Source organism: Vulpes lagopus, chromosome 10, assembly GCF_018345385.1.
Source record: "Vulpes lagopus strain Blue_001 chromosome 10, ASM1834538v1, whole genome shotgun sequence".
Classification (NCBI taxonomy): Eukaryota; Metazoa; Chordata; class Mammalia; order Carnivora; family Canidae; genus Vulpes; species Vulpes lagopus.
In genome coordinates, this window is record NC_054833.1 from 3,706,084 (window position 1) to 3,726,905 (window position 20,822).

The window sequence follows — 20,822 nt, forward strand, 5'->3', positions numbered from 1 at the left end:
CATCCAGAAAACTTTACCCATAGACCACATGTACGCAAATTAGTTCTGTATCTTGCATTACCAGGTAAGGGATGCCATAAAGTTAGTTTTTAAAAATTTTCATCAGTATGAGGTTTTGTGCAGTCAGAATTGTGAACTTTCATGGTAGTTTTTGGGAAGACAGGCTCTTTTTTGGTTTCCTCCAAGAATGGTGTCAGTGGGACAAGCCCACAGCAGTAGAGGGCTGGCCAGGGCACAGCCCCTTGAAGGCACTGCTTCTCCTTTACCCAGGTCCCCTCACTCCACTGCAGGGGAACATGCTGGGCACACAGGAAGAGGACGGATGAGCTGTTGTTCCAGATTTGTGGCCAGCTCTCTGTCTTCTACTTGGGAGCTTCAGCTTATCTCAAAGTTGATGTGAGGAGTCACAATAGAATGATAGCTACTGTGGATCTCACAACTAAGGAGACATGTGAACCTATAGGGATTTCAGAGGGTGCGGCAAAGGTGATGAAGTTGTCACGGGAAAACTGGGAGGCTAAGTGAATGAGCCAGTTAGAAAGAGGAGTTAGAATGATGGGGGCCTTTCATCTTCAAAGATTTCCATGATGAAGACCAGCTGGAGAAGGGGACTCCTGGATTCTGGTTGCAGTTCTGCTATGGCCCTTGGGCAAGTCACTTAACATTTGGGGGACCCCATCAGCTATCTGCAAAATGTGGGTTCATATTAAGATTTACCTTGAAAATTATGCTTACCTGTAAATCTGTATAATCCCTTGCAGTGACTACGAAACAGGGGAGGCCAGGGTAAAATGTGGCCAATGAACGTTTATTGAATGCATAATTTCATGGAGGCACCAAAGGAAGAAAGCTAGCCTGGAATAATATTCCATACTTTGAACATTTAAAAATAATAGAGCCTTTATTTTAATCAATATATCAAGTTGTGAAGCCCCCAGGCCCTGGGCCGTGTCTTACTAGGTGTTTTGTTTTTATTCACAACAGCTGGCACAGGTCCGATTTGAGACGAGACTCTTAATACATGGCAAATGAGTGCTGGATGGCACAGCATAGAGAGATCCCTGTGATCCTTTGAAATCCACCTACTTTAAACTTTTCATGAATATTTTTTCATTAGAGGCTTTTATAACATGGGACTTAATTTCTGTGAGGCTCATCTTAGCCTGGGAAAAATCCCAATTCCTCCTTCTGATGTATATGTTTTAAAAGTCTTTTGTTTTAGTGGTTGTTTCTCCTTCAGAAGGAAGGGGATGTTCACTTTGTCAGGCTTCTTGTTTGTGGAAATGATGTAGCATGAGGCTGCATCAGTGGTTTCCTCTTGTACTGGAAAGTAACCTTTATTAAAAAGTTAAATGATCCATATTTTAGCTTTCATAGAAGTTCGCAGTTTTCAACAACTGTATTTGGGAGGATGAAAAGAACAAAAAACAGGTTGAGCATTTAAAGTGCTCAGAAAAGGTGGAAGCCCATCGCTGTTCTGCCCTTGTCTTTGGAGAGAGCCTGACCATTGTTTTAGAGAATTCCCATTTTATTTTATTTTTTTTTAATTTTATTTATTTATGATAGGCACACAGTGAGAGAGAGAGAGAGAGGCAGAGACACAGGTAGAGGGAGAAGCAGGCTCCATGCACCGGGAGCCCGACGTGGGATTCGATCCCGGGTCTCCAGGATCGTGCCCTGGGCCAAAGGCAGGCGCCAAACCACTGGCCACCCAGGGATCCCGGGAATTCCCATTTTAAATGTATGTTTTCTGATGTCACTTTAAAACGTGCAGAATGTAGGCTTCTCACTGCTGAACCTCATTGTTAGGGACTATTGCTGGTGACTATCAAGTGATGGTTTTGGGGAGTGGAATTTCCCTCTATCCCTACGCTCTGAAGAGTTTTGATCAGGAATGGATGGTGTATTTTGTCAAATGCTTTCTCTCCAGCTATTGAGAGGATCATATAGTTCTTGTTTTTTCTTTTGTTGATGTGATCTATCATGTTGATTGTTTTATGAGTGTTGAACCACCCTTGCATCCCGGGGGATAAATCCCACTTGGTCATGGGGAATAATCCTCTAAATGTACTGTTGGATCCTATTGGCTAGTATCTTGTTGAGAATTTTTGCATCCATGTGCATCAGGGGTATTGGTCTATAATTCTCCTTTTTGGTGGGGTCTTTGTCTGGTTTTGGAATCAAGGTAATGCTGGCCTCATAAAACAAGTTTGGAAATATTCCCTTCCTTTCTATTTTTGAAACAGGGTTAGTAGAATAGGTATTATTTCTTTAAACGTTTGATAGAATTCTCCTGGGAAGCCATCTGGCCCTGGACTTTTGTGTCTTGGGACACATACATCTTTGGGACTCTTGTGTCTTGGGAAGTTTTTGATGACGGCTTCAATTTCCTCGCTGGTTATTGGCCTGTTCAGGTTTTCTATTTCTTCCTGTTCTAGTTTTGGTAGTTTGTGGTTTTCCAGAAATGCATCCGTTTCTTCTAGATTGCCTAATTTGTTGGCGTATAGCTACTCATAATACGTTTAAAATCGTTTGAATTTCCTTGGTATTGGTTGTGATCTCTCCTCTTTCATTTGTGATTGTATTAATTTGAGTCTTTTTTCTTTTTAATAAGAATGGCTAGGGGTTTATCTATCTTATGAATTCTTTCAAAGAACCAACTCCTGGTTTTGTTTATCTGTTCTATAGTTCTTCTAGTTTCTATTTCATTGAGTTCTTCTAGAATCTTTATCATCTCTCTTCTTTTGCTTGTTGTAGGTTTTATTTGCTGCTCTTTCTCTAGTTCCTTTAGTTGCGAGGTTATCTTGTGTATTTGAATTTTTCCCAGTTTTTTGAGGGAGGCTTCTTTTATGATGTATTTCCCTCTTAGGACCACTTTTGCTGTATCCCAAAGATTTTGAATGGTTGTATCTTCATTTTCATCAGTTTTCATGGATCTTTTTAATTCTTCTCTAATTTCCTGGTTGATCCATTCATCTTTTAGTAGGATGCTCTTTAACCTTCATCATGTGTTTGAGGTTCTTCCAAATTTCTTCTTGTGATTGAGTTCTAGTTTCAAAGCATCGTGGTCTGAAAATATGCAGGGGACAATCCCAATCTTTTCTTATCGGTTGAGACCTGATTTGTGACCCAGGATGTGGTCTATTCTGGAGATAGTTCCATGTGCACTTGAGAAGAATGTGTATTCAGTTGCGTTTGGATGGAAAGTTCTGTATATATAATCTGTGAAATCTATTTGGTCCGGTGTTTAAGGTCATTTAAGACCTTGTTTCTTTGGTGATGTTCATCTTAGAAGATCTGTCATTTGCTGAAAGTGCTGGGTTGATGTCTCCTACTATTAGTGTATTATTATCTAAGTATCTCTTTACTTTGGTTATTAGTTGATTGATATACTTGGCAGCTCCCACATTAGGGGCATAAATATTCATGATTCTTAGGTCTTCTTGTTGGCTAGATTCTTTAAGTATGATTTAGTGTCCCTCTTCATCTCTTACTAGAGACTTTGGTATAAACTTTATCTGATATGAGGATTGCTACCCCAGCTTTCTTTTGAGGACCTTTGAATGGTAAATGGTTCTCCACTCTTTTATTTTTAGGCTGGAGGTGTCCTTAGTTCTAAAATTAGTCTCTTGTAAACAGCACATAGATGGATCTTGCTTTTTTATCCAGTTCAATACCCTGTGTCTTTTGATGGGATCATTTAGCCCATTCACCTTCAGAGTAACTATTGAAAGATATGAATTTAGTGTCATTGTAATATCTATTCAGTCCCTGTTTTTGTAGATTGTTTCTTTGGACTTCCTCTTTCTTTTACAGGGTCCCCCTTAATATTTCTTGCAGAGCCGGTTTGGTGGTCTCATATTCTCTCAGTTTCTGCCTATCCTGGAAGCTCTTTATCTCTCCTTTTATTCTGAACAACAGCCTTGCTGGATAAAGTATTCTTGGCTGCATGTTCTTCTCATTTAGTACCTTGTATATATCATGCCAGCCCTCTCTGGCCTGCCAGGTCTTTGTGGAGAGGTCTGCTGTTAATCTGATATTTCTCCCCATATAAGTTAAGAATCTCTTGTCTTGTGCTGCTTTAAGAATTTTCTCTTTATCTTTGGAAATTGCAAGTTTCACTATTAAATGTCGAGGTGTTGAATGGTTTTTATTGCTTTTTTGGGGGGTCCTCTCTATCTCTTGGATCTGAATTCCTGTTTCCTTCCTCAGATTTGGGAAGTTCTCAGCTATGATTTGTTCAAATATACTTTATGGTTCTCTCTGTCTCTCTCTCGTTCTCTCTGTCTCTCTCTCAGCCTCTTCTGGAATGCCAATTAGACATATATTCTTTCTTCTCAAACCATCATTTATTTCCCCAACCCTTTCCTCATGAGATATTAATTGTTTTTCTCTTTTTTCCTCAGCTTCCTTCCTTACCATCAACTTGTCTTCTATGTCACTCACGTTCTCTTCCACCTCATTAACCCTAACAGTTAGGATTGCATCTCATTTAATTTATTTTTAATTTCGGCCTGATTAGATCTCAATTCTGCAGTCACTAAGTCTCTAGAGTCCTTTATGGTTTTTTTTTTTTCCAGAGCCACCAGTAGCTTTATAATTGTACTTCTGAATTGAATTTCTGACATGTATTGAAATCCAAATTCTGTAACTCTGTGGCAGAGAGTATTGTTTCCAGTTCTTTCTTTTGAGATGAATTCTTCTTTCTAGTCATTTTGTCCTATGCAGAATGGTTGTGTGAGTGGGCTGAGTCAAACATATCAACCACGACCTAAGTAAAATATACCCTAGATGATTCTGATGAGGTCAAAGACCAGAAAATAAAAGAAAAAGAAGAACAGAACAAAATAAAACCAAAGGACCACTAAAGTGAAAAACAAAATTTAAAACAAAGTAGTAAAAATAAAAAGCCTAAAACCAAAAACGAAGAAGAAAAAAAATAAAGAAAAGAGGGAGAAGAGAGCAAAAAAGATGGTCGTGGTGAGGAAGTGGTAGTGGAGGGATCATGTAGTCTACCTGAGGGGTCCTAGAGGGTAATCCTCTTGGTTCTGAGTGTTTTTTGTTCTGTATTTAGAAGATGCTCATTCCAAAATTTATATAAACCAGAAATACTTATAGAAAGCCCAACATTGACCACCAAAATATAAACAAGATAAAGGGGGAGGGGGGCAGAATGGGAAGGAAAAAAGAGTATAATCTCACAGAATGACCCAATATGGTGTTCTATTTGGTTGTGTTGAGTGTAAGTTGGTTGTGTTCTAGAAGGTACTAACTTCCACCATTGTAAAACAAAATGAGCAGAAAAAAAAATAAAAGCTCACATCTTGTATATCTTGTATAATAACTCATATTCAAAGTTAAATTGAATACATTGAAGTGATCCAGAAGTGGAAAATATATCTAAGACATGTAATTGTAGAAATATGAAAGTCAAAAAGGAAAAAACTTAAAAATGAAGAGCTGGTAAAATATTGTAGTTAATGTGGGAAAAGGAAAAAATATTGGAAATTTTTAGTCTGATGTAAAAATGAGTCATAATGGGAACAAAAAAGGACCCTCTAGTTCTATATACTATTTTCCCTCAGACCTGGAGCTTTCCAGTGCTGCTTGGTCAATAAACTTGCTCTTCCCTTGTTCTTCTAGCAGTTCTTTTTGGGGAGGGGTCTGCTATGCTGATTCTCAGGTGTTTGTGCCTGGGCAGAGATGCCCCACCCCCTGCTGGGTGCCAGGCTCAGTGTGAGCTGTTTACCCTGTGAGGCCTTTGTTCCCTGGCGATCCTGTGTCTCCCAGGCACAAAGTGAAATACAGAGGAAAAACACAATAGTGCAGCCAGATTTCTAGCTTTGGAGTTAAGCTCCCCATGAGTAACCAACCACAGTCTCCCAGTCCACACTGGCCTAGATGCTCCCAGGGCTGGCGCGAGTGCACTGATCTGCACAGCTTGGGGGCGCCCAGTGGCAGGAGAGTTCTTGCTGTCCTGTTCCCTCCCTGCTTCTGTTTGTCCCAGGGGGAATATATGATTGCGGCTTTGTCTGCTTCGGTAGCCTGGAATCTGAGGTCTGTGCCACTGGACCCACGCTTCCAAAGACCACTTGTCCTGAAGGGAAGAGGGCACAGTCACCTCCATCTGGACCCGGCCTGCCTAATTGACTGGCTTCTCCCAAATGTCTTGGAGGGCTGCAGTGCTCTAGCCCTTTGCCGATATCAGCCCACAGTTTGCGGTGAGCTTTCCCTGGGCGCCCCTCCTCTTATAGTGACTCCGGGAATCTTGAGGCTTCATTGCTCTTCCTGTGATTCTGCCCAATTTCCCTGCTAAGCACTTATTTGTCAGGAAAGCTCCGGCATGGGTTTTTAAAGTTCCCACCTCTGTAGGGCTGGGCTTTCCTGTCCTGGAGGCTTTTGCTGCTCTACTTTAGCCCTGCTAATCATGGTTCCCCTCCCCCACTTTATTCTTTTCTTATTTTATTTTTTGACTTCCTACTTTGTTAGAAGCAAAAACTTTTCTCTCTGTAGCATTTTAGCTGTTTTCTCTTTAAATCTCAGGTTTACTTCGTAGGTTCAGGATGTTTCGAAAGTTATCTAAGTAAGTCTGTGGGGTCAGGTGAGTTGAGGACCTCTACTCTTCTGCCATCTTGTCCCTGTCTCTCTTTTCATCTAGGTAGGAAGAACATATAACCTGGAAAATGAATCTTGGCTTCTGAAAACAGTTTTTTCAGAGAAAATGAAAAAAAAAAAAAAAAAGATTTGGTGCAGTTCACTAGATTAAATCATCACTTGACAAAATTAAGGATATTAACTTAAGTCCATACTTTAGAAAATTGAGCCTTTTCCCCCAATCAGATTTCCTTCCAGACATCTTTGGGTCTAGAAATCTTCCAGGTTGTAGTATCAAATTTATCTTTCATTCCTTAACTCAGTTTCATATTCATTTATTACGGCAATTGCTTTTTTGCTCTAACATCCTCAATTCTAGTAATTAGAACCAAGTGTATGCTTTTGGATAGTTATGTCTCAAGAAGGCTCTTTTCTCTAGAAAAGGATTGTAAGCAATAGGATTGTAAGCAAAATGAAAGAGAAGGTGTATGGTGAAAAATGAGTGAAAAATGCAAGAATTTAATTACATATTGTGTATTTGAAAATTGCTAAGAGGGTAGATACTAAAAATTCTCATCAGAGGAAAAAGGGTTTTTTTTTTTGGTAATTGTATGGTAACAGGTGTTAATTAGACTTGCTGTGGTCATCGTTTCGTCATATATACAGATACCGGGAAAAAATGCAAGCATTTGATGTTAGAGACCAAAAATAGTTTTTTTTCGACTTACCAACATTTTGCATTTGGAATTCAGTGGTTGATTCAGTTTTCTTTCAAAAGTGTACAGTGTTAGAGTTAGGATGACTATCTAGATCATCCCATAACATGGGTTAAATTGTGCAAATTTTAGCTCCAATGTTCATGACCTATATACTGTTCTCATGTTAATTAGAAAGAGACTTTGTAGGCTGCCTTGTTTTTATTCTGATTGAGGCTGTAGTCATACATTTGTCTTTCTTTTACTGTTAATATTTACTGATACTCGAGTATCTAATGCTGTATGAATGAGCAGCGCTGATATCTGACTGTAGATGGCAACCTGGTTCTAACGTTATTTCTCTTTTGCTTTTGCTTTTCTTTTCCTTTTTCTTTCCTTTTTTTTTTCTTTCCGACTCTGTTTCTTTCTGTAATAGCAAAGCTTAATAATTCAAGCAGAGCTGTGACATATTTCTTCAGGGAAACAAATCCCATTTTCTTTTGGTAGCCAAGATGCAAAGTAAGATTGGTTAGTGATTGATGAAGTTGGGTGTGAAATGCATTTTTAGTGCTGCATTTAAATGCCAGCTTAACTGGCCAGCCTATTTTCCATACACTTTCCACTTGATTTGTAGTGCCTTGAGATATGTTTTAGAGGCTGTTAACTAGCTCCGCTTTCCACTGTTAGCAAAGTAGTAATGATGATTGTCTTGAAATAGTATTTTGGGATTGCTTGTATTCATTGATATCTTAAATATTTTCTACATGAAAAAAAAAGTTAGCGTCTTTAGTACCCTTGGAACAGAGGAAGCACAGTGAACTTAGGGGTCTTTTGAAATACTGGAAATGCTGCAGAAAAAAATAGAAGGGTCTGTGTTGCTAAGGCTTACGTGGTATTGATAATTATAAACACTTTTTAAAGCAGAATTTTAAAATGTAAGCAAAAACAAGACTTGTTTTCTGTTGAATGATGTTTGATCTTCTTTCTGTCTGCATCAGTAGGCGTGTGTGTGAGCGAGTGTGTGTGCGTGCACATCCACACACCTATACCCACACCCACACACAGACTGGTGTCCTCCTTCATGCAGTTCCTGGCTTATTCCCAGCATTGTTTTGTGATGGTTCCTAAGGGACTTGCCACGTTTAGATTTCTGATGAATGATGGGGAGCAGGTGCAATGCTGGGAAGAGATGTCTGAATATTATGACCTTGCTGGGTGATTGGCCTTGAGCGGTCATGCTCCTGAATTCTCTAATAGCTACAATCTGTACATGGTTTGCTGCGGTGCCCCAGGCATGAAGCATTCCTGCAATCCGTCCTCCCAGTCAGATCACTGGGGCATTCAGACGAGCTGCTGGGGTTCAGCCCAGGATCCAGCTCACGCACTTGCCTGGTTCCCAGGCACAGGAGACTCTAAAAATAGAACAGGAAGCACATTTCCAAAGGTGCTCCCCCCAGCCTCACCCTCTGAGGGGAATCACATATTGGAAGAAGGTCTACGAGAGGCCACCAGGATGAGTTCACAAAAACAGGGCACTGGTTTTGCTTAAGAAGCCGCGGTAAGATTCAGGATTCATGGGTGTCTGGTGCCACGCACTCACCTTGTGACGGACAATGCAGGCTTCTCCTTCCTTCACTGACTGTGACTCATCTCAGAGGCAGTGTGGCCTGTGGGATATGGGTCACATTTTACTACATCAAGTCCTAGTACAATAAAAATTTGTAAAACAAGCATTCCTCCATACCTCAGCGACACTTGATGGAGCAACCCTCCATCAGGGTTGACAGGTATGACAGGATTCTAGTACATAAGGGACATTAGTAACTTCTGGAAGGTTTATTATGATATTCCAAGTCTATTACTAAAAGTTAGTTTAGGAACGTGTACTTTACTGTTCATCTGAGCTCTGAGAGATTGACGAATCAAAGGCTGCCTGACTACCAGCAAGTTGTTTATCTTTGTTGGAGAGAAGATTCTCTTCATATCCTGCTGTCTTCTACACTTTGTACCCTGGATGGAGAATCACTCTGAGGAAGGCAGTCTTGCACAGCTGAGTTAGGGTTGAGGCCTCTGTAGGAAACTTCTTTGGGAGGCTCTTTTTTTTAATGTAGGCCAGGGTTGGGGTGTGAAGATACTTTTTGTTTTCAGAAGGCAGAGTTTGTGAATTACATAGATGTTTTCAAACCTTTGGAAGATTTTTTATTCCAGATATTCACTTTATGGAGTGAATATGGAGGTATTTTGGTACTCCTCTCCCATTTTCCACACAAGTAGCCTGCAACATTCTGTGTAACCCACAATGCATTTTAATGTTTGTCCCATACTCGTCTATGCCTCATGTGTTCCCTGACATGCACCTCCTAATGTGTCTAGTAGGAAAGTGAGCTAGAAGTTCCATTTCAGAATGCCGAGGACTCCTGGTACCCTGTTGCCAAGGCACGCGGACCTGCCCTCAGTCAGATTTCTGGTGCAAGCCAGAGGTTGAGGTCAGGATCCAACTAACTGGGTTAGGACTGAGGAATGCAGAGGCTGGGGGGCCGGACCTGGCAATATGGAGTTTGTCAGGGGTGGCGGGGGCACTGAGATGTGGGATGAAGTTCTTTTATTATTTGATCCCCTGCAAGAGGAAAATGTTGGGATTGTCTCATCTTTATTTTTTCCCCCAGCTTTAGGCTTTGGCTTGCCAACTTCCCTTTCTGTAGATGCTGCCCATTACTTGTAGATAGGGTCTCATTCCTTCTTGGCCCATCAAAGACCCCAGCAGATTCGTAGTATTTCTTTGGTTCTGCTGCCTCCAAAGTTAGCTGTGAACTTTTCTATAGCGTACTCTAAAGGAAATATGAAATCTATGCCAGTGGTGAGTTGCTGGCACACAGAAGCCTCGAGTGTGGCTCATCTGCTTTGCAGGAAGAAGTTAAAACTGGGTTATCCCCAGCTGGGTATTTTATCTTGGGGCCTGAAGTAGGGCTCAAACTCAGGCTGGGTTGCGGGGGGTCTCATGTCAGGAATGCCTGTGACATGCTGATTGCGGGAGTGACATGGTGTAGGGAGGAAGAAGAAATAGCCAGTGCTCTTCCCAGTTTTCCCTTTCTTCTAGTAAGGTGGTGAAGTAAAACCAGGGCTGAGGGTGGCCTGATCCTTTCAGGCATCAGCAGCTCCTCGCTGTCACTGTTACGTGAGACACCAACGAACTACCAGAGCATCTTGCTCGGAGCAACACTTAGTTGAATGAGAGAGAGAGCGTGTGTGTGTGTGTGTGTGTGTGTGTGTGTGTGTGTGAGTGTGTGTTTAGGTCCAATATGCCTATGTTTGTGGTTACTATTGAATTTAAAGCCTACAAATTTCAATCCCTGGTGAATAATAAATTCTTTTTATATTTTTTTAATTTAAACCCAGTTAATGAACATATAATGTCTTATGTTTCAGAGGTAGAGGTCAGTGATTCGTCAGTCTTATATCATACCCAGTGCTCATCCCATCACGTGCACTCCTTCATGCCCATCACCCAGTTACCCCATCCCCCACCCCTCCCCTCCAGCAATCCTCAGTTTGTTTCCTAGATTTAAGAATCCCTTCTGGTTTGTGTCCTTCTATGATTTCATCTTGTTTTGTTTTTCCCTCCCTTCCCTTATGATCCTTTTTTATTCTATATATTAGTAAGATCCTATGATAATTGTCTTTCTCTGACTGACTTATTTCGCTTAGCACAATACCCTCTGGTTCCTTCTATGTCATTGCAAATGGCAAGATTTCATTTTTTTTTATGGCTGAGTAATATTCCATTGTATATATACACCACATCTTCTTTATCCGTTCATCTGTTGATGGACATTTGGGCTCTTTCCACAGTTTGGCTACTGTGGACATTGCTGCTATGAATATTGGGGTGCAGGTGCCCTTTCCGATCACTACATTTGTATCTTTGGGGTAGTTACCTAGTAGTGCAATTGCTGGGTCATAGGGTAGCTCTATTTTCAACATTCTGAGGAAACTCCATCCTGTCTTCCAGAGTAGCTGCACCAGCTTGCTTTCTTGAATGACACAATTCTGATACCCATGCTCCAGAACATCTCAAATGTGGATTTTAATTTGATATTTTGTAAACTTCATCTACCAATCCTCAGAATTAGATAAACAGCATTTCCCGGGTTTTACAAATGGGAGAGAAAAAGAGGAGGCACCCATTTTCTCAGAGTCAAAGTGTCTATCAATGCCTCGAGATTTCTGGAAATTGCCCCGCTGACGCATTGCTGGCTGAGGGGTGGACATACCCGTGGGGTTATTTGTGGGGCGCAGATGCCCACAAGTCTAGGGGGGAAGAGGAGGGAGCCGTCAGTGGGGTGGGGAGGAGCTCAGAGCTATCTCCCTTCTGTTTGGTGGTGAGTGTTGATATATCACAATTGGCCCTGAAGCTTATCTGAGAGATCGTGAGGAGTTCCCACCTTTCTTCTCTTCCATTCTTCAGTATTTCATCTTACCTTTGTAAATGGGGGTGACAGATTTGAGCCCTTTCTGTTTTATAGGTGGGAGGAACAAGTTATCACCAACAAGATTTTCCTCTTCAGCAACGTGGTGTGATGGTGGGTTTTCTCTGCCCTTGGACCGAGGCCAGGCCTTCTGCGTTCAGACCCACTTCTTCAGGGTTAGGGAACCTTGACATAGGTGGATCCTTTTGAGGCTGACCTCTATTTATCAAATGACCGAACCTGATTTTTTTTAAGAGAATTTTTAGTTACTTTCTAGGACTTAAACTCTTACAACCCATGCCCTTCTTAGCATCTGAGTTTCCTTCTACACATTTCACAAATCTTTGGACTTAGGAGCCCCGCTCCCTCTCCAAGAATGCCACGTTCATGTCTTCAGTAAACATTGGCTGAGTGCGTACTGTGTGCCACACAATTTTTCATCAGCAGGGCACCTCCATTCAGCACTCCATAACTGCTCAGCACTAGCACATTTTCTTCCAGAAGCCATAATTATGCCTTTACCAGGAAATCGTCCTCAATAAAGTAGAAGCAATTCCCTTCTTCTTTACAGTGACCAGACTCCATTTACCACTCATAAATGCCGAAGTGTGTTTATGTCTGATACACTGACATGTTTTTCTTCTTGGTAATTCACCTCTGTATCCACTTTGTCCAGGTAGCAAATAGTATTTCTGCTTCAACGTGCTCAGTACGGTGCCTGGAACAGTGAGTAATAATAGTACTTGGTACCACAAGACAGGGCAGGGATCTTTCCCCACTCATACACCAGGACTCCCTTGTACACTGGGGACTATTTTATATATGAATGCTATTTTTATTCATCTCAGGAACCCTTGTTTTTTTTTTTTTTTTTAAATTTTTTTTTAATTTTTACTTATTTATGATAGTCACACAGAGAGAGAGAGAGGCAGAGATACAGGCAGAGGGAGAAGCAGGCTCCATGCACCAGGAGCCTGACGTGGGATTCGATCCCGGGTCTCCAGGATCGCGCCCTGGGCCAAAGGCAGGCGCCAAACCGCTGCGCCACCCAGGGATCCCAGGAACCCTTGTTTTTGAAATAAGATATAACGTGTTGCAAATCACGCATAGCATGCTATTGCAGTGGGGGTAAAGATGAGGAGAAGATATCTACAAAGTACTTGTGAGGTTTATAAGGTTTTTTTTTTAAAGATTTTATTTATTTATTAATGAAAGACACACACACACACACAGAGGCAGAGACAGGAGCAGAGGCAGAGGGAGGAGCAGACTCCATGCAGGGAGCCTGATGTGGGACTCAATCCTGGGATCCCGGGATCATGACCTGAGCAGAAGGCAGACACTCAACCACTGAGCCACACAGGCATCCCGAGCTTTGTAGGTTTAAAGCTATCCATTTATTCTTATTTTATACAATTGGGTGATAATGCCAAATTGTTTCTCTGCAATTGTGCCACGTATCATTCCCTTTAAAATGCTGTCCATACCAAAAGGCACTTTTTACGGGGTGCGAAGCTGACAGGCCCCTTCTGCCCCTTCCCAAGTTGAAAGCAAATGTCTGTCCCCTTTAGACTGATTGTGGAGGCTTTCTCCCAGACTTTGTAGTGCTTAATGGGATGGGGTAGTCATTTTATGGAGGAGCCTTACTGATGCCGTGGTCAGAAACAAGCATCCTCCGCCCAGGTCATTGAGGACAGCTCCTGTGGCCTCGGTGAGATAGCCTGGCGCTCTGCATCGCTTCATGACCCCTTGGCATCACCCAGAGCTTCCAGATCACCTTACAGTAGAGCCTCTTAACCCAGGGAACTTGCTGTCACCTCCCAAAGTGGGTTCCACGGTATAGTTTTGCATGCTCTTAGTAGATGTTTCTTGTGGTAGGAGTGCGGGCTCAAATACAAATTTGGGAGATGTTGGGACGTCTTTGCTACAGGATTCCACAGAGCCTTTCACATGGAGGTGTCCCTTGCTGCTTCAGACTTTGGATCCCTGTTGCTGAAACACATTGGGCAGGAAGACTATTCTGCAGAGCACAGTGTGAGGAGCGCTGGGGTGTGTGCACAGCGGGTGTTGCCGCACAGCCCTGCTTCCTCAGAGGTTGGAAGACAGGAGAATTTCTGATGAGGATTAAATGAGACACCATCTCTTTGTGTGGCTCCGATCAGAGCAGTAGCTCATGTAATCAGCTCACATTTTCTGAGTGTTTACTCTGCACTGGAGACTTTAGCTTTAGAGTCTCATTAATCTTCTGATCAGCTCTAGGACTTAGGTGTCATTACTGTTAGCATCTTCCCTGTCTTACTCATAAAGGAACCCAGACACTGAAGGGTTAAGCAGCTTGAATTGGACTGAACAAGCAGCTGAGAGTGGAGGCTCAGACCCCCTGTTTTGGTCTGTTGTAGGAGGCTGTCTGGGGGCTGGCATGGCCTCGAATCCAGGCAATGAAGCCCTGGATCCTGTGCCCCTCAGGGCTGTCACCAGCTGTCCCAGTGATCAGCAGTGTGAATTCACAATGGCCTGTGTGTGTGCTTACAGGGACCAATAATCACATTTATTAGTGACGGGCAAATATGAATTGATGGCATGCTTTTAAAAGTGCTCATGTTCAGACAGATCCAAGAATTCTAGCAGGATGCAAGGCCACCGTTGTTTCATGCCCTGCCTCACTGTGTTTGGTTCCCCTGGTGGTTGTGAGGGTATTTAAGGAGATTTCATGGTGGTGGGAGAGAAGACGTAGAGCCCTCTCTAAGATAGAAGATCCAGGGTCAGGGTGAGGAAATCCCATGCCAACCATGAGTCCAGGTTGTTTCCTATGCTCCTGACCAGGCAGCTGTCAGTCGGAGGTTCCCATGACCCCAACTTTGGATTTGACAGTTTGCTAGCATAGCCCAGAGAACTCAGGAAGACAGTGTACTTACCTGCTCATTGGTTTATTGTAAAGGATACAACTGAGGAGCATCCAGATGGAAGAGACGCACTGGGCAAGGTATAGGGGATGGGATGTGGGGTTCCATGCCCTCCTAGCACCTCCATGCCTTAGCCAATCTGGGAGCTCTCCAAACCCCTTTGTGTAGGGTTTTTTATTTTTTTATTATATTTATTTATTTAAAAATATTTTATTTATTCATGAGAGACACAGAGAGAAGGCAGAGACATAGGCAGAGGGAGAAGCAGGCTCCTCATAGGAGCCTGATGTGGGACCAGGATCACACCCTGGGCCAAAGACAGATGCTCAACTGCTGAGCCACCCAGGCATCCCTGTAGGGTTTTTTAAATAGAGGTTTCATCATGTAGGCATGATTGAATAAATCATTGCCTTTAGTGATGAGCTCAACCTCCAGCCCCTCTGCTCTGCCTGGAGGTACTGGCATGGGCAATGGGAAAGGAAATTTGCAACCCCCAAATCACATGATTGGTTACCCTGGCAATTGGCCCCCAACCTTAGGAGCCTTCTGAAAGTCACCTCATTAGCTTAAACTCAGATATGGTTGAAAGGGCTTTTTATAAATAGCGAAACACTTTTTTCACCTTTGCCCTGGAGCTATTTTAGGAAATGACGTTATTTGAAGACAAAAGACCAAATACTGAAAGACGCTCACGTTCCCTTTTATCACTTAAGAAATTATAAGCATGTTAGGAGCTCTGTGCCAGGAACCATGGACAAGGCCAAAACGTATTTCTTACTTTAGGATGTTATCACATTCAGCGTGTCTGAGAATGTCTTCGTCATGCTCTCACATTTAATTTTTAGTTGGGACAGACCTAGAATTCTTGGAAATCCTTCTCACTCAGTGTTTTGAGCGTATTACTTCATTGCTGCTGTTAGGAAATTTGATGCCATTCTTACTCTTGCTTTTCTGAGTGGATTTCCCCAAAACTTTGCTTGATGCCTGAGGATCTCAGAAAAGGACTTGAGGGAAGTAGTTCATTTGAGAGGTGATAGCGGAAGCATGGGCAGGTCTGACATAGAAGAGAGGAGAGCTTATAAGGGGGGTCCTCTTAAAGAGAGTCCTCTCTGGGCATCTGGGACTCAGTCCTGCTGGAACCTTCCAAGAGAGTGTATAAAACACACCTCAAAATTGTCCGGTGCAGGAATGAAGACACCAAGACATCTGCCTACCAAATCCTGTCCTTCATTGGTTGAGGGTGGTTCTTGGAACATAACTCTCTGGCTGCTCTGGCCTGTCCATGCTCAGTCTGAATGAGCTTCTGTGGCTGGAAAAAAGCCTTAAGCAAAGTCAGGAACTTGAGGTAGAAAGGCCTGGAAATATATGGGAACTGCTCATTGAAGTGCAGTAGATTTCTGATGTGCAGTTGGGCTAAGAGGATTGAGGGCGGGGCAAGAGGAGGACTTCCTGGAGGCGACCTGTTGTGGACCAGGAGAAGGAAAATTTTGGACTTGACAGTGTTTGATGGTGGACAGGAAGAGATGGCAAGTTTGAGAAACATGTAGGAGACAGAATGAATGTGATCTGAGGTCACATGGGAGGGGGTGAGAGAGTACTTGGGACCCAAGGGGACACTGAGCATTTTGGCTTGGGTAGATGGTTGTGTCATTCACTTCTGGGGGATGTGCACATGAGGAGGGAAAGACTACATGTGGATGTAAAGGGACTGGTCTGGCGTCCAGTGGAATGTGCATGGATCAGCTGGAAATGGAAAGAATCCCCTTGTGGAGGTACCTCCTGAGGTTACCAGCTGATAGGTGAGTGTCAAAGTCAAGTGCAGGAGAACATGCCCCAGGCAGGACCCGTAGGTCTGGAGGAAAAGAGGCAACTCTGACTCTTCAGAAGCAAGTTCAGAAAAAGGATGCAAAGAGGTAGGAATGAAAAACATTTGTGTAGCACTGACACCTCTAGTGACCTCGCCTGTCTCTTACAGCACAAACACTGAGACATAGGTGTTGTTCATAGATGGAAATCCTCATTTCCATTCTACAGATCCAAAGGCTAACATATAGAAAGATTTAGTATCCCACAGTCTGCAGCGAGCCAGAAGGTATTCAATAAATGAAATTTATTTTCAAGCTGTCCCAGCACACAAGCCAGGGTCCTCTGCCCTCAAGTTTAGAGTTTTTCCCATGACTACAGTGGCCTTAGCCAGACTTTGTAGTTGTCCAGAGCCTAAGTGTGTTAGAGAGATTGTATGTCTATTTTATATGAAGCTAAGACCAAACAGAAGGTGCTGAACTCTGTGCCCATCAGTGCAGTCAGTGCCTTCCCCACGTTGTACCCTGCACAGTGTTATTAACCCACATGCACAGCACCCATGGAAGTATAAAAGCATTGACATCTCAGATCGAAAACAGAGACAGAGTCATTATGCACAGTAATTGAACACCAAGAAATAATAGCAAGAAAATTGATTCAAACTGTACTTAATGAGGGATATGAAGGAAATGATTGTTCAGAATCCTGAAATTGTTCTTAGTAAGAGGTGAACATGTTGCAGTCTGAATATGAATGATGGTTTCTCTCTCACCGTAAAACTACCAAAAAAGATCCTGTTGAAAGTCTCCAGGGGTGCCTGGGTAGCTCAGTGATTGAGCATCTGCCGTTGGCTGAGGTCATGATCCCGGGGTCCTGGGATTGAGTCCCACATCAGGCTCTACACAGGGAACCTCTTTCTCCCTCTGCCTGTGTCTCTGCCTCTCTTTCTGTGTGTCTCATGAATAAATAAATAAGATCTTAAAAAAAAAAAGTGTCCATATCAGACTAGCCCAAGAATTTATTAGGAGCACAAGGGGAAAATGGCTCTATTTCTTAATTAAAAGAAGAATACCACCATTTACCCCTCACGGGGACCAGAGTTCTCAGTATAATTATGTCTGATTTTTGGAGAGAGTGCTTGTGGGCTGTCACCACTGCATGACAAGAAGAGTAGCCACCCGGGACAGAAACAAAGGAACCAGTGATCACCATCAATGACAGTCTCCATATTCTTTCTGGTGCTTTCTGCCTTAGCACACATGAGATTTACTGCATTTTCAATTTGGTAAGGTTTGCCAACTAAAACAAGGTCCCAGATCTAATTGGCCTGGCACTCGGTAATGTTTAGGTGGACAAATTCACCCCTTATGGGTTTTTATTTTCTCAGTAAGCCTGGGATAGAGGAATAAAGTTTCTTTGGCTGCAAGACAGGTATAAGGCAGCTTTTCATTTGTGAAGCAGGTGTCCTGTTTAATTTTTAGAAATTTGTTAGGAAGAACAATTAAATTTATCTTTAGACTTTATTCCTAGGTTCGCCCTGAGGTTATGATTTAGAATCATGGTTATGGTTGTTTAGCATTTTTATAATGATGGAGCATGAACGAAAGTGGATGGAAAAACACTTCCATAAAGTGGTAAGTGCCTGAAGAGGCTCTTGGCTAATTGCAGCGTGTGTATAAGGAGACATCAATTAGTTTGGACCAGTCTCCAAAATGTTCCTCTGGAAATGAGGAACTTAAGTACTTGGAATCAGGGAGCCTGGGGCTGGGGGGCTGGGAGCCCCCATCATCACTCCTGCTGCCCCAGGGAGCTGCCTTGTGGCTTCCTGCCCATCCCTCCCCAGACTGAGCTCCTACTTCAGTATGAGCCCCAAGGTGATGTGTTCTGAAGGATGAAGGTCAGCAGGATTAGACAGAAGGAAAAGATCAGCCGGGCAGACAATGTCCTTTTATTCCTAATAAAAAAAAATTTTTTTTTAACCCTAAAAATGGCATTCAGCATTCATTCTTTCTCACTCCAGATAGTTTCTGGGTTGACCTTGCTCTGTCTGGCTCTGCCCCATTATATAGTCAGCAGTGAGTGCACTCTGGGGAGGAGAACCATAATAATGGGGAAAGACATGGTTTTCTTCTCATGACGGTTAATGGAGGTTGGAGACTCAGACGGGTGTCTAGGTCACGGTAGGACATGGCAGGTCGCAGGACAGAGTCCATGTGAGAGGCTTCTAGAACAGGAGAGGAAGGTTGAATCTGATTGCTGAGGTTGGGAATTGATATTTATTTGAGAGAGGAAGTTCTGGCCATAGAATCTGATAGAGTAGGGAAAAGACTAGGAAAGCCAGAACTGAGTTCAGCATTAAAATCTCTAATGCATTTTAAAGCCAGAGTAGTTAAATGTTAATTAATCTTCCAAATTAGAATAGTAATTGCATTTAATATGAGCAGGGAAGGGAAGGATTATTCAGGAATTTGTTTATTGGACAGTGGAGAATTGCTGTAATTTTGTTTGTTTGGTGGTGGGGGAGCTTTTCCTTGATGGCTTAATTGTACAATGTTATTTTTAAATCCTTTCTCAGATTAGCTCAAAAGTTCCTGTGTACTTTTCTTAAAAATCATAATAGTGAGGGTGAACATCGCTGTTTATACTCAAGGCCATTGCTCCCAAAACAATGAAAATTGGGACTAGGAGCCTTTAGTTTGTCATTGTTATGAATGGTTCACTAAAAGGCCCTTGCACATTCTCAACAGCCTCCTTTTGGACATGACATTGGAATTTACTTGCGACTCAACCACTCTTTTTAGGTGAAGACCCGTATTTCTGACCACAGTGGAGCCTTGAACAATGCGGGGAGTGAGGGGTGCCCACCACTGCACACCTGAAAATCCGAGTATAACTTTTGACTCCCTAAAAATTTAACTAATAGCCTATGGTTGGCTGGAAGCCTTCCTGATAACTTGAACAGTGAATAAACACATATTTTGTAATATGTGTTATATACTGTATTCCTATAGCAAAGTAAGCCTGATAGAGAAAAATGTTACTAAAATCATAAGGAGAAGATACATTGATGATACTGTATTTATCAGGGAAATAAATCTGCATTGTAGGAAGACCTGAGCTGTTCAAACTCATGTTGTACAAGGTCAGATGTATGGAAATTTCTACCTTGACTTCCCACAGGCACCCTCACCTGCATGTGTTAAACAGAGTATTTTCCGAACCCTGAATTGCCTTTATTTTTTTATTTTTATTTTTTAAAGATTTTATTTTAAAGGTTTATTTATTTATTTATTAGAGACACAGAGAGAGAGGCAGAGACAGCGGCAGAGGGAGAAGCAGGCTCCCTGCGGGCAGCCCAATGCAGACTTGATCCCAGGATACCGGGATCACGACCTGAGCCAAAGACAGATGCTCAACCACTGAGCCACCCAGGCATCCCCTGGATTGCCTTTATTTACAAGTTTTCCCAACATATTCCCTGGCTCAGGGTACCATTAGGCCAGGACCCTGGGGTAATCAATATGTGTGGGCAGGGGTTTGAGGGCGTGTGTACAGTTTCGGCTAGCCTGCAGCAAGAATTCAGGAGATGAGCAGTCCCTGCCTGTTCCATGGAAAGGAGGTCTATGCAGAATAGCCTCCAAATTAAAAAACCCAAGGAGCCCAAAAACCAAAAGGAAAAAGGCTGACAAGTCCACTTTGAGGAGAAATGGTTTATTATGGGGACTTCAGGACAGAAGCATGTCTTGGGTGACCCCACCTCCTGCAAGACATTCTTTTGTGGCCTTGGAGGCTGGGAGCACAGGTGGTGGGGTAAGGGAGCTACCTGGAGGAGATGTTAGGGACTCATAGTCGTGATATCTCCAGTGCAGATGGAGGACATTGTGCCTCAACGGTGTGCTTGAGGGGGTGTGGTTAGACCAATGGGCAGGGGGCTGGGCTCAGGAAGGCTTCAGATCACAGAGCGGTCACAATGGCGATTTATCCAAGATCGCAGCTGTCTGCTTCCTGCACTACTCATTACTTTCTAATCCCTTTCACGTTACCCTTTCCATTGTTTTAATCCTGGTAACTTTAGAGGCAACCTAGATTTTCCATGCTCCTCACTCTCCCCGTACCCAGCCATGACCAACTGGCATTGATTCTCCCTTCTCAAAATCTCTTGAATCTGGCCTTCCTCACTGTTCCTGACTGACTCTCCTTATTTTCTTTTTTTTTTTTTTTTTAAATTTTTTTTTATTTATTTATGATAGTCACAGAGAGAGAGAGAGAGGCAGAGACACAGGCGGAGGGAGAAGCAGGCTCCATGCACCGGGAGCCTGATGTGGGATTCGATCCCTGGTCTCCAGGATCGCGCCCTGGGC

General features: G+C 42.8%; 1 protein-coding gene across 1 annotated transcript in view; it reads left to right on the plus strand.

Moving 5' to 3' along the window:
• Window positions 1–20,822, plus strand: part of DCDC2 (doublecortin domain containing 2) — a 162,164-nt gene that overhangs the window by 62,354 nt on the left and 78,988 nt on the right. The window lies entirely within an intron of this gene.